The following is a 15,029-nucleotide window of genomic DNA, read 5'->3' as shown; positions in this document are numbered from 1 at the left end:
CATGGATTATAATACAGCTGGAAGCCTTTCCGTGTTACTATGCTGCTTATCACTATAACACTGCAGGGAAACATGCATCCCCGGGTTATCATCATCCCTGCTCTTGTTCTGTACCACATGGCGGTAAAGAAAACATCAACAGGAACTGCTACCGCGCTGTCTCACAGTACTGAAAGGGCAGCCTCATAAGCGATTTCTATTACAGGTACTGCACTTAAACACATTATTGAACACAGTTAATGGGTGTTGCTATCACACTGCGCCAGGATCACAGTACTGTTGGAAGACTTCCTGAAGGTCTGCTCTCGTACTCAATCAGACACTGGGCATGTTACCAGGCACTCCTATCGAACTGAAATCCAGGCCTGAACGATGTCACAGAACAGTGCTACTGAGGTATATCACAGTTCCAATAGTTCTATTGTTGCTATCGCACTACACCACAGCATTGAAAAGACAACGTCCTGGGGCCCTGCAGTGGCACAGGATTGCATTATTGCACAACAAGGCTGTATGAGAACAACCCAGGGTGCTGCTATTGCAAATGATCACAGTATTGTACACAGAATTTCCTTTGCCACCGCCATCAAACTCTTTCGTAGTACAGCACAGACAACATGTAAAGAAATGGCTCCCTGTTGCACTTACCCCCCACTTTTTGCCTGATACTGACTTGACTGAGAAGTGTGCTGGGACCCTGCTAACCAGGCCCCAGCACCAGTGTTCTTTCACCTAAAATGTACCATTGTTTTCACAATTGGCACAACCCTGGCACCTAGGTAAGTCCCTTGTAACTGGTACCCCTGGTACCAAGGGCCCTGATGCCAGGGAAGGTCTCTAAGGGCTGCAGCATATCTTATGCCACCCTGGGGACCCCTCACTCAGCACAGACACACTGCTTGCCAGCTTGTGTGTGCTGGTGAGAACAAAACGAGTAAGTCGACATGGCACTCCCCTCAGGGTGCCATGCCAACCTCCCACTGCCTGTGGCATAGGTAAGTCACCCCTCTAGTAGGCCTTACAGCCCTAAGGCAGGGTGCACTATACCACAGGTGAGGGCATATGTGCATGAGCACTATGCCCCTACAGTGTCTAAGCAAAACCTTAGACATTGTAAGTGCAGGGTAGCCATAAGAGTATATGGGCTGGGAGTCTGTCAAAAACGAACTCCACAGCTCCATAATGGCTACACTGAATACTGGGAAGTTTGGTATCAAACTTCTCAGAATAATAAACCCACACTGATGCCAGTGTTGGATTTATTAAAAAATGCACACAGAGAGCATCTTAGAGATGCCCCCTGTATTTTACCCAATTGTTCAGTGTAGGCTGACTGGTTCCAGCAGCCTGCCACAACCGAGACATGTTGCTGGCCCCATGGGGAGAGTGCCTTTGTCACTCTGAGGCCAGTAACAAAGCCTGCACTGGGTGGAGATGCTAACACCTCCCCCAGGCAGGAGCTGTAACACCTGGCGGTGAGCCTCAAAGGCTCACCCCTTTGTCACAGCACAGCAGGGCACTCCAGCTTAGTGGAGTTGCCCGCCCCCTCCGGCCACGGCCCCCACTTTTGGCGGCAAGGCTGGAGGAAACAAAGAAAACAACAAGGAGGAGTCACTGACCAGTCAGGACAGCCCCTAAGGTGTCCTGAGCTGAAGTGACTCTAACTTTTAGAAATCCTCCATCTTGCAGATGGAGGATTCCCCCAATAGGATTAGGGATGTGACCCCCTCCCCTTGGGAGGAGGCACAAAGAGGGTGTACTCACCCTCAGGGCTAGTAGCCATTGGCTACTAACCCCCCAGACCTAAACACGCCCTTAAATTTAGTATTTAAGGGCTCTCCCTGAACCTAGAAATTAGATTCCTGCAACTACAAGAAGAAGGACTGCTGAGCTGACAAACCCCTGCAGAGGAAGAACAGAAGACACCAACTGCCTTGGCCCCAGACTTACCGGCCTGTCTCCTGCCTTCCAAAGAAACCTGCTCCAGCGACGCTTTCCAAGGGACCAGCGACCTCTGAATCCTCTGAGGACTGCCCTGCTTCGAAAAAGACAAGAAACTCCCGAGGACAGCGGCACTGCTCCAAAAGAACTGCAACTTTGTTACAAGGAGCAGATTTAAAGACCCCTGCAACTCCCCGCAAGAAGCGTGAGACTTGCAACACTGCACCCGGCGACCCCGACTCGACTGGTGGAGAACAACCAACTCAGGGAGGACCCTCCGGCGACTCTACGACTGTGAGTAACCAAAGTTGCCCCCACTGAGCCCCCACAGCGACGCCTGCAGAGGGAATCCCCAGGCTCCCCCTGACCGCGACTGTCTGAACTCCATTTCCCGACGGCTGGAAAAGACCCTGCACCCGCAGCCCCCAGCCCCTAAAGAAAGGGAACTTCTGTGCAGGAGTGACCCCCAGGAGGCCCTCTCCCTTGCCCAGGTGGTGGCTACCCCGAGGAGCCCCCCCCTTGCCTGCCTGCGACGCTGAAGAGATCCCTTGATCTCTCATTGACTTCCATTGAAAACCCGACGCTTGTTTGCACACTGCACCCGGCCGCCCCCGCGCTGCTGAGGGTGTACTTTCTGTGCTATCTTGTGTCCCCCCCGGTGCCCTACAAAACCCCCCTGGTCTGCCCTCCGAAGACGCAGGTACTTACCTGCTGGCAGACTGGAACCGGGGCAACCCCTTCTCTCCATTATAGCCTATGTGTTTTGGGCACCTCTTTGACCTTTGCACCTGACCGGCCCTGAGCTGCTGGTGTGATAACTTTGGGGTTGCTCTGAACCCCCAACGGTGGGCTACCTTGGACCAAAAACTGAAACCTGTAAGTGCCTTACTTACCTGTTGAAACTAACAATAACTTACCTCCCCCAGGAACTGTGAAAATTGCACTGTGTCCACTTTTAAAACAGCTTATTGTGTTTTATGTGAAAAGTATACATGCTAAAGTAATGATTCAAAGTTCCTAGAGTACTTACCTGCAATACCTTTCAAAAGAGCTATTACATGTAAAATTTGAACCTGTGGTTCTTAAAATAAACTAAGAAAAGATATTTTTCTATAACAAAACCTATTGGCTGGATTTGTCTCTGAGTGTGTGTACCTCATTTATTGTCTATGTGTATGTACAACAAATGCTTAACACTACTCCTTGGATAAGCCTACTGCTCGACCACACTACCACAAAATAGAGCATTAGTATTATCTCTTTTTACCACTATTTTACCTCTAAGGGGAACCCTTGGACTCTGTGCATGCTATTCCTTACTTTGAAATAGCACATACAGAGCCAACTTCCTACACAACATTAGCAGGTGATGCTACCACACTGTATAATAGTATTGTATAAAAACACATCATCCGGCACCGCATTCTCCCTGTGTCACAGTATAAAGAGAGAACATCACCGGGTGTTGGTGTTGCAGTGCTTCACATTATCTCCTAGAGAATATTACCAGGTATGTCTATCGCTGCTACGCCTAAATCATACACAAACTGTGCCATTATCCCAGTGTCACACTACTGTACGTAGAATGGCATGCAAACTGCACTATTATGGGTTTTCACAGTTTTGTGAAAAGGACATCAAGAGGTGCTGCTACTGCACTATTTCACAGTATTGCACAAAGAATAAGCCCTGCGAAATTTCACGCATTACGGGTTAGCATAATTTATTTTAGCGTCTGTCCCCGCATGGCTGCACTAAAATGCAAAGCTACGCATTTCAGCTGCCTGTGTGAATTGCTTGAGTCTTTATTATTATCTGCTGTGTGCAGTACCTCAGGCAGTTGTAGCAGTGTGAGTCGAAGCCCAGGGTCAAGGAGAGGTGACTGGTTGCTATGGGTAACAAGTTACCTCAGCATGGGCCCAGCTTGTTCAGGTTACATCCTACAGACGTTTACAATTACAGAAGTGTGCCAAGCTGCCTCTGGCCAGCTCCGTGAATGGCATCTAGCCATATATTATCCAACTGCCTCCCTGCAGCGCTGTTTTAAAACGGCATAACCATTGTATTTCTTCCTACGATTTAGGCATGGGTGACAACTATTAACATGAAGCTCAGGTCGCTTGTGGAAGCCGATGCATTTTTCAACAATGACTAAAAACCTTTACGGTAATCCATGTAATTGAGGCAGTCACAGTTAACATTTCATACTTTTCTTTATCATGCTTTCCCTGATAGCATTTGCTTTTTCAAGATGCTGCGTTTCTGTAGTTTTTTATGCAACATATAACTCTTTAATTGTGCATTATGTGAACCGAGTTCCTTCTAGGTGTTTGAGTGAGATCAGGTTATGAGTGTGAATTTACAACAGGCACGACTTCAAGCTCTTGAGCTGAGGCTGGTGGCAGTGTGTTTCTAATAGAGCCTGTTAGTGGGTTATAATGAGGTTGAGACTATATACTCATCCAGTCCCTGCCCTCTCTGTAAAGTGTAATGAGTGGTTGGACTGTCACGCGTGCTAAGTTAAATTACCATTTTTATATTAAAGTGAGTGAAAGATGTATATGACGCTGTTGAAATATTCACCACTCCAGAGGGAAAAAAATGCAGTGTTTGCAGGTGAAGAGAGAGAGTAGGTGTGAGTGACAGCATATTGGAAGGCTTAAGAAAGTACACGCAAGACAAAGTGAACAGACAGTGTTGAAAAGGAAGAAAGACATGAAATATTCAAATGGAGAGTTTTAGAAATATGCAGAAATAAAATGTGTGAATGTGGCTTTCAACATGAGAAAAAAGCTGATCAAAGTGGTATGGTGGCAAGAGCATAATGGATTGAGGCACCTGAGCGACCACTACCTTTACTTGCCTGCCCATGTCAGACCCACTCCAACAGACCACGCATGCACCCTCTGCATCATCCTCGACAGCAAACTGACCATGAAGTGACAAATCAATGAAGTCGTCTCCTTCTGCTTCCACAGCCTACACATGCCCTGCAGGATCTTAAGATAGATCCCAGTGAACACCAGGAAAATGGTCACCCAAGCCCTCGTCACCAGCTGCCTTGATTACAGCAACACACTCTACATTGCCATCTCCGCCAAACTCCTCAAAAGACTCCAACCTCTACAGAACGCAGCAGCCAGAATCGTCTTGGACCTCCCCAAACAGGGCCACATCATCCCCCACCTCAGGCAACTCCACTGGCTCACCATCCAGAGGAGGTGCCAGTTCAAGATCCTCAGGCAAGAGCACAAGGCCCTACATGAATAAGGACAGGCCTACATGAACTACCGACTGAGCTTCCACCAACCCACCAGACACCTGTGCTCCTCCTCACTAGCCCTCTCACACCACCCCACCCCAATCTGTTGCAGCCATATTGGGGGCCACTCCTTCATCGCCGCCAAAACTTGGAATGACCTGCACCTCCAGCTTCGAACAGCACCCTCCCTTGCGGACTTCAGAAAGAAACTCAAGACCTGGCTCTTCAATGGAGATCTTGAACCCCAAATACCCCCCGGGATGACAGGGCTGTGCTCTAGAAATGCTGATTGATTGATTTCACAGACCTCAGTCCGTTTAATCACAGTCTGTTTTCAGAACCGAAATATTTTCAATCCTAAATATTCAAAACAAACTAATTTTATCCCTTATTCGTATGCTAACAAGTACCGACAAAGCAAATAGTTCTGGTTTGTTTTAGAGGTATTTTCATTGTTGTATTATTTTGTCTGGATACAATATCAGGAAACTAACGGAAAACCAGCCAAATGCTGGTCATTACTTGTAACTTACTTACGATAAAGTATCACACATTTGGCAGGAATACCACTCATACCCACAATGAAACAATAGTAATGTCATACAAAAGCAACCTGAAAAAAATTGGAAGGCACGAGAATATCGATAGGTGCTATTACTACACTGCATTACTAAACAAACTCAACTAGCATCCAGAGGTATAGTTGTACTAATCCCAGGGATACGCATCGAGGAACCGGATATGCCTAGGGACTGCACTTTAAACCAACCCCTCACCCCAACATTCAAACCATCCCCCCGACTCACCCAGAGAGCACCCCTTAAAGTTTCTCGTGCTCAGTGCTGGTAGAGCTCATCAAGACGGCCATCTTGGAATGGGCGGAAGTGTGTGAACCACTGCAGGGGGCGTTGTCAACACATCTGTCTGCTTAGACTGCCCATACCTTAGTAAGACAGCGTGTTTAGAGCAGTCAGTGGGGCAGTCTCGCAAAAGCACCGATAGTTAGGTCTTGACAAGTAGCGTCTCTATCTGCACTCTACTCATCCCATAATGGCAACCTTCTAACACGCATATTCAATCTTCATGCACTACCCTGCGCTTTTTATATAGTCCGTGTAAGCCTTCCTTTTTTCTACGTGTTTATGCATCCGTCCTCATACGTTGTTGAGCTCACGAGCTGTTGTCTGTCTTCCCTTTCTCCGACAGTAGCGCAGCGCCACCAAGATGGCTGATAATCTGCGCCGTGACGTTGAATGGGTCGACGACGTACTGTCAGTAGAGTCAGTGGGCGCGCTGGGCTTCACCCTGGAGCGGGAGGAGGCTCTGCGGGACTTGGGAGCAACAGCTCCTCGAGCATCAAGGGTACCTGCGTCTACTGAGGGGCAGGAAGGGGCGCTAGACCGTCAGAAATGAGGTGAGTACCCAGCTCTTGAAAGTGCAATATAAAAGTGCAGATATTTATATTCTCCGAACATCTGTTTGCTTCTGAGATGTGCCTGTACTCTCCCTTTAAAAGTGCTGCACATCTGATGAGGAGTGTTGTACTCTACCATTCGAGCCAAAGATCTACAGTACCTGCCCGTTTAAAGAACTGACATTGATAGTAAAACAACATTAACAGGCATTGGCAAAGCCAAAAAGGCAGCTGACCAGTGGGGTTTGTTAATGCTACTCAGCATTGGCAAAAACAAATATATTTTTTGCTTATGCCACTCAGCATCGGCAAAAGGAAAAAAATGCATAAGGCAGTCAGTTTTGCTTATGAGAACTATTGGCTCTCAATCAATCAGTATTTGTAGAGCTTGGCTACTCACCCGTGAGGGTCTCAAGGCGCTGGGGGGGAGTGGGGTTGTTGCCTCATCCGAAGAGCAACGTCTTAAGGTTCTTCCTGAAGATGGTGAGCGACGGTGTTTGTCTGAGGTGCAGGGGGAGGTTATTCCAGCTCTTCGCTGCAGTGTAGGTAAAAGATCATCCTCAGGTGGTTGTTTTGCAGATGCAAGGGACTGTGGCCAGGGCCATCTGGGTGGAGCGGAGGGATATGGTAGTGGTGTGGAAGGAGATGCAGTGGTTCAGGTAGGCTGGTCCTGTGTTGTGTATGACCTTGTACGTGTGGGTAAGAAGCTTGAGGGTGAGTCGCTTCTCGACCGGTAGCCAGTATAGAGTCCTCAGGTGTTGGGAGATGTATTCTCGGTGAGGGAGGTCCAGAATGAGTCTGGCGGCGGCGTTCTGGGTGAGTTTAAGTTTTTTGATGTTCCTAGTTGAGATGCCGGCGTAGAAGTCATTGCCGTAGTCAAGCTTGCTCGTGATTAAGGCATGGGTGACTGTCCTGCGACACTCTCATGGGATTCATCTGAAGATCTTCCAGAGTTTGCGGAGTGTGTGCCAGCAGTAGGAGGTGACAGAGTTTACCTGGCAGGTCATTGATAGGGAGGGATCGAGGATGATTCCTAAGTTGCGGGCTCTGCCGATATCCTTTCTAGATGCATAACTTTTCTTAATGCTGTTTCAGCATCTTGTTTGATACTGTACAGCATTATAGAAATATATATTTTTTTTAAGGAATTTTTAACAAATGACAATTTCGTGGCCGCTGTGCATATCATTTTTTTTAGTCACATGCATGATTTAAATATGCATGCACACCTACAGAATATGCAACTCAGGGGCTGCATCATCGTATATTTTTTATTGTAAATGTTACTGGGATCCTATAGCAGGTCAGTGAGGGCAGCGAAATTGAGCGGGTAAGAAACATGAAGGTGGCTTGGGGCACAAAAGCCTGCACAGACGAACGGGAGCTACATGGGGGCATAGAAGGACATAGGTGAGAAAGGGCAACACGAGTGTGGGTGAGGACCAGAAGCACACGAGTGAGAGAGTTACACAGCAGACACAGCAGCTCATGGGCGAGAGTTGAGATGGAGGACAAAACAACATTAATAAGGGACGGCAACATGGAGCAGGAGGGAGTGGAGCATGAGGGAAACAGCTTGCAAATGCATGTACTCTCATGGAGTGCTTCAACAAAAAGGGGAAAGTAGCTTCCAAAATGTGAGCAGTTGAAAAACACAAGTACTTGGGCAGTGCTCCAGGGAAAGGTCAAATGCATGAAGACAAAGTGAAGCCCCCACAGGTGGACCAAACAGAATCAAGCAAATGAGTGATGAAGCTAACCACTGGTAAACAATGGACGGTCCCTAGGCCCACTGTAAGCTAACAACCATTATTTCCAGTTGCGTCATTCTGTAGGTGCACGCATTAACTTGTCTAGACAATGGAAGAAAGCCCTTTTTTTTAATTTTATAAATGTACTCAAATAAAAAAGAAATTGTGCAGAATAAAAAAGAACTGCAAGGGCGTGGGGGCTATGGAGGAGCAGTTGGATGTGAAGAAGGGGAATGCCATGTCATGAAGTAGAGTGTAACAGTAGATGTAGAGGAAGATGCACATAATGGAGAGAACAGCAGTGCACAGGGAAGTTTTGGAGAGAGAGGAGCACAAGGGAGAGAACAATTTGGGAGGAGCACATGAGGGAGAGAGCAACATAGTATGGGGTGGGTATTGTCCTGGTGGGAGAAGCATGCAAGAGCGAGCTGGAAAACACATTTTGGTTAAACACTGCCATGGAGCTCTTAACCAAAAAGAAAAAAAAACGAAATCCCTAAAAGTGAGAAGTTGGAGGATACCAGTCAGGCAATCAAAGATATGGTAAAAAGGCTATGCTTCAGGGGAGGGACTACCACTGGAAAAGGAATACAAGCCATTGAATAAGAAGCAAGCCAATAAGTGTGAAATTACAGCTAACTAACTGTAAACAATCAGGACGCTGTAAGCCCACTGTAAATTCAAAATAGGTCTTTCACAACTGGACAATTAGCAGTATTTGGCAGGCGAACCTAAAACAGCTATCTACCATGACACACTGTCATGGTATACAACCATATTTTGCAGAGACAATGAACCTTACAAGCCTGTTCATCACTATTTAAGAAATGTTACCTAAGATAATGGTTGTAAGTTGGAGGAGTCACATTGTCCATACACGTAAAGAATTTACATCGTAACAGTGGTTGAGGTTAACTGTAGTATTAAGACTTAACTACTTCCCAAAGGAATCATTTTTAGCAACTTTAGAAAAATGAAAGATTAGGAGAAAACAAGTCTTGCAGTTTCCATGCAGCTCCTTGATGCTTGTCATAGCTTTTTGTGCTTTATTAGGATTGTATTTTATGAAATGCAAGTAACAAAAGGAACTCTGTGACAAAAGTAGAAACCTGCTGAGCTATCTACATACAATACAGATCTGTGGACTGCATGTTATGAGCGCTTTGCAGCAGGCACATTAACTTTTTGTGCTACGTTGTGATGGGTCAAAACTATGAACAGGCAAAACACTTGTCTTTCTGTCAAACACATTAACAAACCGAATTATTTTACTGTTATCATCCCTGCAAACCCATGGGCACCGAAAGATCTTTGCAGCAGGGACCGTAACCCTGTGAGGTATGTTAGAATGCAGCCTGTTTGTGGCTGTTACTTATTTCTTTAGAGTATTTTTTTAAATAAATAAATAACTGTATGAGTTGGCTCTCAGACTTCACTTTTCTTGACTGTGACTCAATCCCCCTTTCCACTGCCACACCTTTATTTAATTTATGGGCTATCAGAGTAAACTCTGTCCATGTCCAGCAGTGACGGCACCCCAGCAGAGGGCACAATGCAGAGTCAGGTTAAACATGACAACATAGTGTAATTCTTAGTTGGAACTAATTTGATATGTGCATAACAAAGAATACTAGCACCAGCTCCATTAAAAGCCCTTAGTGGAGTTGGTGCTAGTATCCAAATGCATTCTTCTCGTGCTGTGCACTCCATACACCTGCACCAAGATGTTTTTGCAATACTCGCACACGAGGAAGCTCAATACTATACTAACCTTCACACAACACCACAATGGTTATTAAATGGTAATATAACATCACTAGATATTTATTGATCAAATCAGAGCCATCCAAACACAAAGGAAAGTTCCTTTCAGTAGTAATTTTACCTTTTGTGCCAAAACACAGGATTGCGTTGCTGCATTGCATGATAAAGAAAGATGTCTTTATTACCCTCTTGTAATATCGAGTCATCTATTATTCATGCAGTATCTGGATGGGTCATATTGTGTTTATTATTTGCAGTTGAGCTATGAGTACTTTACATAAGCTGCGGAATTTTTGTGTGTGCAGCCACCCCCAGGAAAGATTTCAGATTTCCTGTGCTATTGCCATTTTATATTAATTTGGGAATTGACTGAATGAATTGGGAGTCTATCCAAGCGTGACAATGCCCAGGGCTGGCATCTTAAAAGCATCTGTTCTCTGGGAGTCCGTAGTTGGGCTGCCCTGTAGCTTCCAATCAATTAATACTGTAGCTGGATATTAAATGCACATCATTCTCCTACTTGGGTACTCCCCGCCTTACACCATTATTATTTTCTGAACTGTCATTTTCTTGACGGGATGCATGTTTTCTGCAAACATTTTGATGCAGCAGGTAATCCAGCTGTGAGAAGTAACTATCTAGAGATCTCTTTATTGTTCGGTGTTCATGTGGGAAGAAATCCCTTGTAAAATTGTATGTTGTCTTGACATCTGAAACGTCTTGTAATGTCACATGATCTGCCATTATAAATAGTGCCCCATATTTAGGGAGGGGATGTTACTGTAGCGTGTTGCTCTCTGTAAAGCGCTTCAGTACCACAAAGTAGGGATAGTAAACGTACTACAAATACCATCAGTACCGCCTCTGTACATCTGCTGGCCCCTCCTCTAAAACATCTGACTGTAACCCACAGACCTTCAGTGACCCACTGCGATTTGTCATCAGTTCACCATTATAAGACCTTTCTTCTATTTTGTCTTTAAAAAAATAAAAAAAACACTCTCACCAGTTGAGTTTTTTTTCTCCTCTCCCCCCATCCCTACTGTTGTATCATCTACACTTTTAGTACCCCAATTTGCTGTGGATACTTTGAAAGATTTGTATCTCCTCATGGCTGTAACAATGATCAAATGAAGGGGTGGGACTTGCTCAATAGTATTTATCCCACTCCAGACCCTTCTTGAGCAGCTGCATATGCCACCTCCATTGGGGTACAATCTGTTCAAAGATTACAGGGGAGCAATGTTTTACCAGCTAATAAGATATTTCTATCTGGAGGTCTCCAGAGCTGAAAAAGCCCAAAGCTCTGAACATTCACCCAAAATTGTGTAACTCTCTTCCTCTGTATGGATACTTCATTTTTTGCCTCTTTTTTTTACAGGGAACTGGAGACTTCCTTTCTCTTTCAACAGATTTTTGTCAGAATTGGTTATGCTTGTATTTTGTTGCTTATGTTTATTGGTTCTTTGGGTATAATTCCGACTGGGTTGTCAAGGTGGTTATTGTGTTTTCTGCCAGAGCTCCATTATGTTTTAGCTTTTAATGTTGTCTGTATTTAATGTACCTTAGAGTGGACAATTTTTGATTAGTATGGCTCTTCCCAAAAGATTAATTGTACCGTTTATTTTCTCATAAAGGTGTAAATATTATAAGAGCACATATAACTTATTGGGTTAGAGGCTTTATCTTCAGTCTTTCCCACTTCATTGCTTCTAGCAGTGTATCCAGGGATCACTTGAACATGTTGGTGTGAACTAACACATCTCGTACTTGACTTCCACACCGAAACCACATCTTGTCCCTCCTCAGAGAGCTCCACTGGCCCCCATTCATAAACACAGCCAATTTAAACTATCGAGGCAAACATACAAAGCCTTACACAACACTGGTCCACCATACCTCAACAACTGCATACAGTTTCACCAGCCTGACAGATGCCTACACTCAGTCTCACTTGAACTTATCCCCCGTTTTCACAAGAGCAGAACAGTAGGTCGTTAGTTGTCATACATCACACTAAAAACATGGAACCGCCTCCCACAGCACATCAGAAACTCCTCCTCACTTCTTCAGTTCCTCAAGAAGTTGAAGACTTGTCTTTTTCAATTACTCCGAGAGGAAACTCACCTATGCACTTGCTGAAGCACCTGGATACCCTTACGGGTGATTAGTGCGCTATATAAATGGACATAACATAATATCTAAGGGCCAGACGTGCGACTATTTTTTGTGACTCGCAGTTTGCGTTTGTTTTACAAATCCCAAATTACGAGTTGGAAAACAAAATGTACAAGATTGTCATCCACGCTGTTTGTAATTCGCAAATGGGTCGCTTGGGACCTGCATCACTAATAGTCATGAGGCAGGTTGCTAATTTGCAATTGGGTATGGCAGCACTCACAGGAATAGAGGCTAGCTGGGGTCAGCAGACGACCGTGTCTGTGACTGCTTTTTAAGTAATGCAGTTTTTATTTGTAATTTCTTTTTTTTTAACAGGATGCATTTAAAAATGAAACGTTTCCGTTTCATTTTTTCAGAGTAGGCAGTGGTCCCTGGGACCACTGTCTCCTCTGGAAACACTGTTGGGGACCCCATTCGCAAACAGGAAGGGGTTCCTTGGGGAACTCTTCCCGGTGGTGAATAGGTTACCACCAATTTGAAATTGGAGGTAACTCCAATCGTTTTGCAACTGCATCACGGTCGCAAAACAATCATACATAGGCCAGCAATTCACAACTAGGAAGAGACACCCTTGGAACGCCCTTTTCTAATTGCGAATTGCAATCCCTATTTTGTGAGTCTGTAACTGGATACCGACTCATAAAATAGGGTTAGTACAGCCTACAAGGCCATTTTGCAGTCGCGGAAGGCAATTTGTCAATTTTGCAGCCACAAAATGGTGTCATACATCTGGCCCTTAGTCTCTTGTTATACAGTCCGTCCAGGCACTGCAATGGATGTGTGTATACTTCTAGAGGCCCTTACGGTTGTGGACCTACTCATCCTGGGTCCACACCACCATGAGTGCTAAGTCAAATAATGTTCTCTGTACTGCAACATCATCATAGGAGAGTATGTCTACCAATATATACTTTGATACAATGACAGATCACCACAGACTGCTCAGGTGAACAGCATGTGGTCTAAGTTCGGGTTGTCCTGCTTAATTCCAGGAAGACTGGGTCTATATACATTTTTTTGGTTAAACCCCAAAAACATTCATTGTATTGAAATGCAGCATATATGGATACTCTGAAATTCTGGCATTGAGTTTTTCCCCCCTCCTGAACATAAATGGACCCACCATTCTATGGTGAAAGAAACTATTCTTTGCATAACCACTGAAATGCTAGAACTAGTAATTAACACTGCTATATTTTGACTGACCAATAGAGGGTTGTAGAACAAATATTATTCTCTGCCAGATCACCAGAAGGCTGTATGTAAAGTAATGTAGACTGTTATATTGTAAGAGACTACTGATCCACACCTCAGCTGACTCTATAAAAAATTAACCCAGATGGAATTCAAATATTGGTAGAAGAAGGTCTAGTTGCACTCAGGGCAATAGATCTGACAAAATGAAAGAGAGGTTTCCCTAAACATAGTGAGTAGGTTTAAAACCTGTATATGTGTATCTCGCTACATGCAGTGTTGCCACAGATCGCTGTAATAGCTGTTTTTTAAAAACGCTTTACACAAAGGTGAAACATTTAGGTGTCTTCCTTGATGCTAAAATGTTCAAGAATGCTCAGATAGATGCTGTCTTTGGTAGCTGCTTTCACCAAGTTAGTAAACTAACAAGGTAGTGGTAAATTCCATCTTGACTCCTGCTACAGCCCGTGCACCACATGAAATGCCTACAAAGGCAATGAAAAAGCAGCTGTCAAACTGATCAGTCACGGCTCGCTTCGGTCAAAAGGAGTGGGGCGGATGCGGCGTGCAAGGAGGGGGTGGAAGGATTGGCCGACCTAAAATTTAATAAAATAAAATGTAAAAAAAAAAAAAACTTTTTGGCACGGGTCCCGCGCCGCACTCCTCTTCATTGCTGGCTGAATGCAGGAACAGGCTCCGAGCCTGCCCTGCTGCCAGTCCTGACGCTGCTCAAAGCAGTGTCAGGATTGGCTGGGAGCGCCCTGCCAGGCTCTCAGTTGCTGGGCTGGAGGGAGCCTACTGCGTATGTGTGTTTGTCCGGCTCGAGACGGTCGGCCAAACATACATGCGCAGTGAGGGGGAGCATTGACCACCCCACCTCACAGCTCCTCACTCCAGATGCCCGCCCCTTTCACAAGGGACAGTTTATTATCCCCTGGTTGTGAACGTTTTGCAGCTTCTGCGGCTGGCGGGGGAGCGATGCTCCTCCACCCTAACGGAGGAGCCGGCCCTGGAACTGACCTCCGGTGTAGGGAGAACAGATGATGTATCCTGGACCAGAAGCAGTCTCTACTGGTTAACAATTCAGGATAGAATCCCAATCACTGGGTTGATTAATGTTCAAATGCATGTTTGTTGTATTTATGTAGCACAAACCTAGATAAAAGGCAACAGAGCACATTTTAAGGGACAAAGACAAGATGCTGTCAATCAGTAATTGGAGGAGTAGATACTTTCTGATAGAATGTGGCCTGTTACTTTATTACTGTTTTCTAAATTGGACCAGAGTTGTACCAGTTGTGATGTCATTCTATACTCTGGGCGCATAGATGGAGAAAGCCTGTTGCCTTCTCATTTATTTCTATTGTACTCTTCCATCTCCAGTCTGATATTGTCCTTTTTTTTTTAATGTCCCAAAAGCCTCAAGGGGTGGTGAGCTTGTCAGCCAGGTAATTGGGGTGCTCGTCATATAAGCATTGTGAGTGACGCATTTGAAGATTTAAAAAAATATATATATTATTGT

At 45.1% G+C, this 15,029-nt stretch overlaps 2 protein-coding genes across 4 annotated transcripts in view; one reads left to right on the top strand and one right to left on the bottom strand.

Annotated features, from left to right (window-relative positions):
* Positions 1–6,396, bottom strand: part of DPH2 (diphthamide biosynthesis 2) — a 97,350-nt gene extending 90,954 nt beyond the window's left edge. The window contains exon 1 of one of the 3 annotated variants that reach the window (XM_069232854.1): positions 6,364–6,396. The gene's annotated coding sequence lies outside the window, so the exon portion shown is untranslated. Of the gene's footprint in view, positions 1–6,009; positions 6,125–6,146; positions 6,260–6,363 lie in introns of those variants that run through there. The other 2 variants (XM_069232853.1, XM_069232852.1) reach the window with 2 other exon arrangements.
* Positions 6,179–15,029, top strand: part of IPP (intracisternal A particle-promoted polypeptide) — an 84,241-nt gene continuing 75,390 nt past the window's right edge. The window contains exons 1-2 of the mRNA XM_069232851.1: positions 6,179–6,318; positions 6,410–6,617. The gene's annotated coding sequence lies outside the window, so the exon portion shown is untranslated. The remainder of the gene's footprint in view (positions 6,319–6,409; positions 6,618–15,029) is intronic.

This window comes from Pleurodeles waltl, chromosome 4_2 (assembly GCF_031143425.1).
Source record: "Pleurodeles waltl isolate 20211129_DDA chromosome 4_2, aPleWal1.hap1.20221129, whole genome shotgun sequence".
NCBI classification, from domain to species: domain Eukaryota; kingdom Metazoa; phylum Chordata; class Amphibia; order Caudata; family Salamandridae; genus Pleurodeles; species Pleurodeles waltl.
The sequence above is the reverse complement of the archived record's forward strand: the minus strand, read 5'-3'. Positions and strand labels throughout refer to the sequence as shown.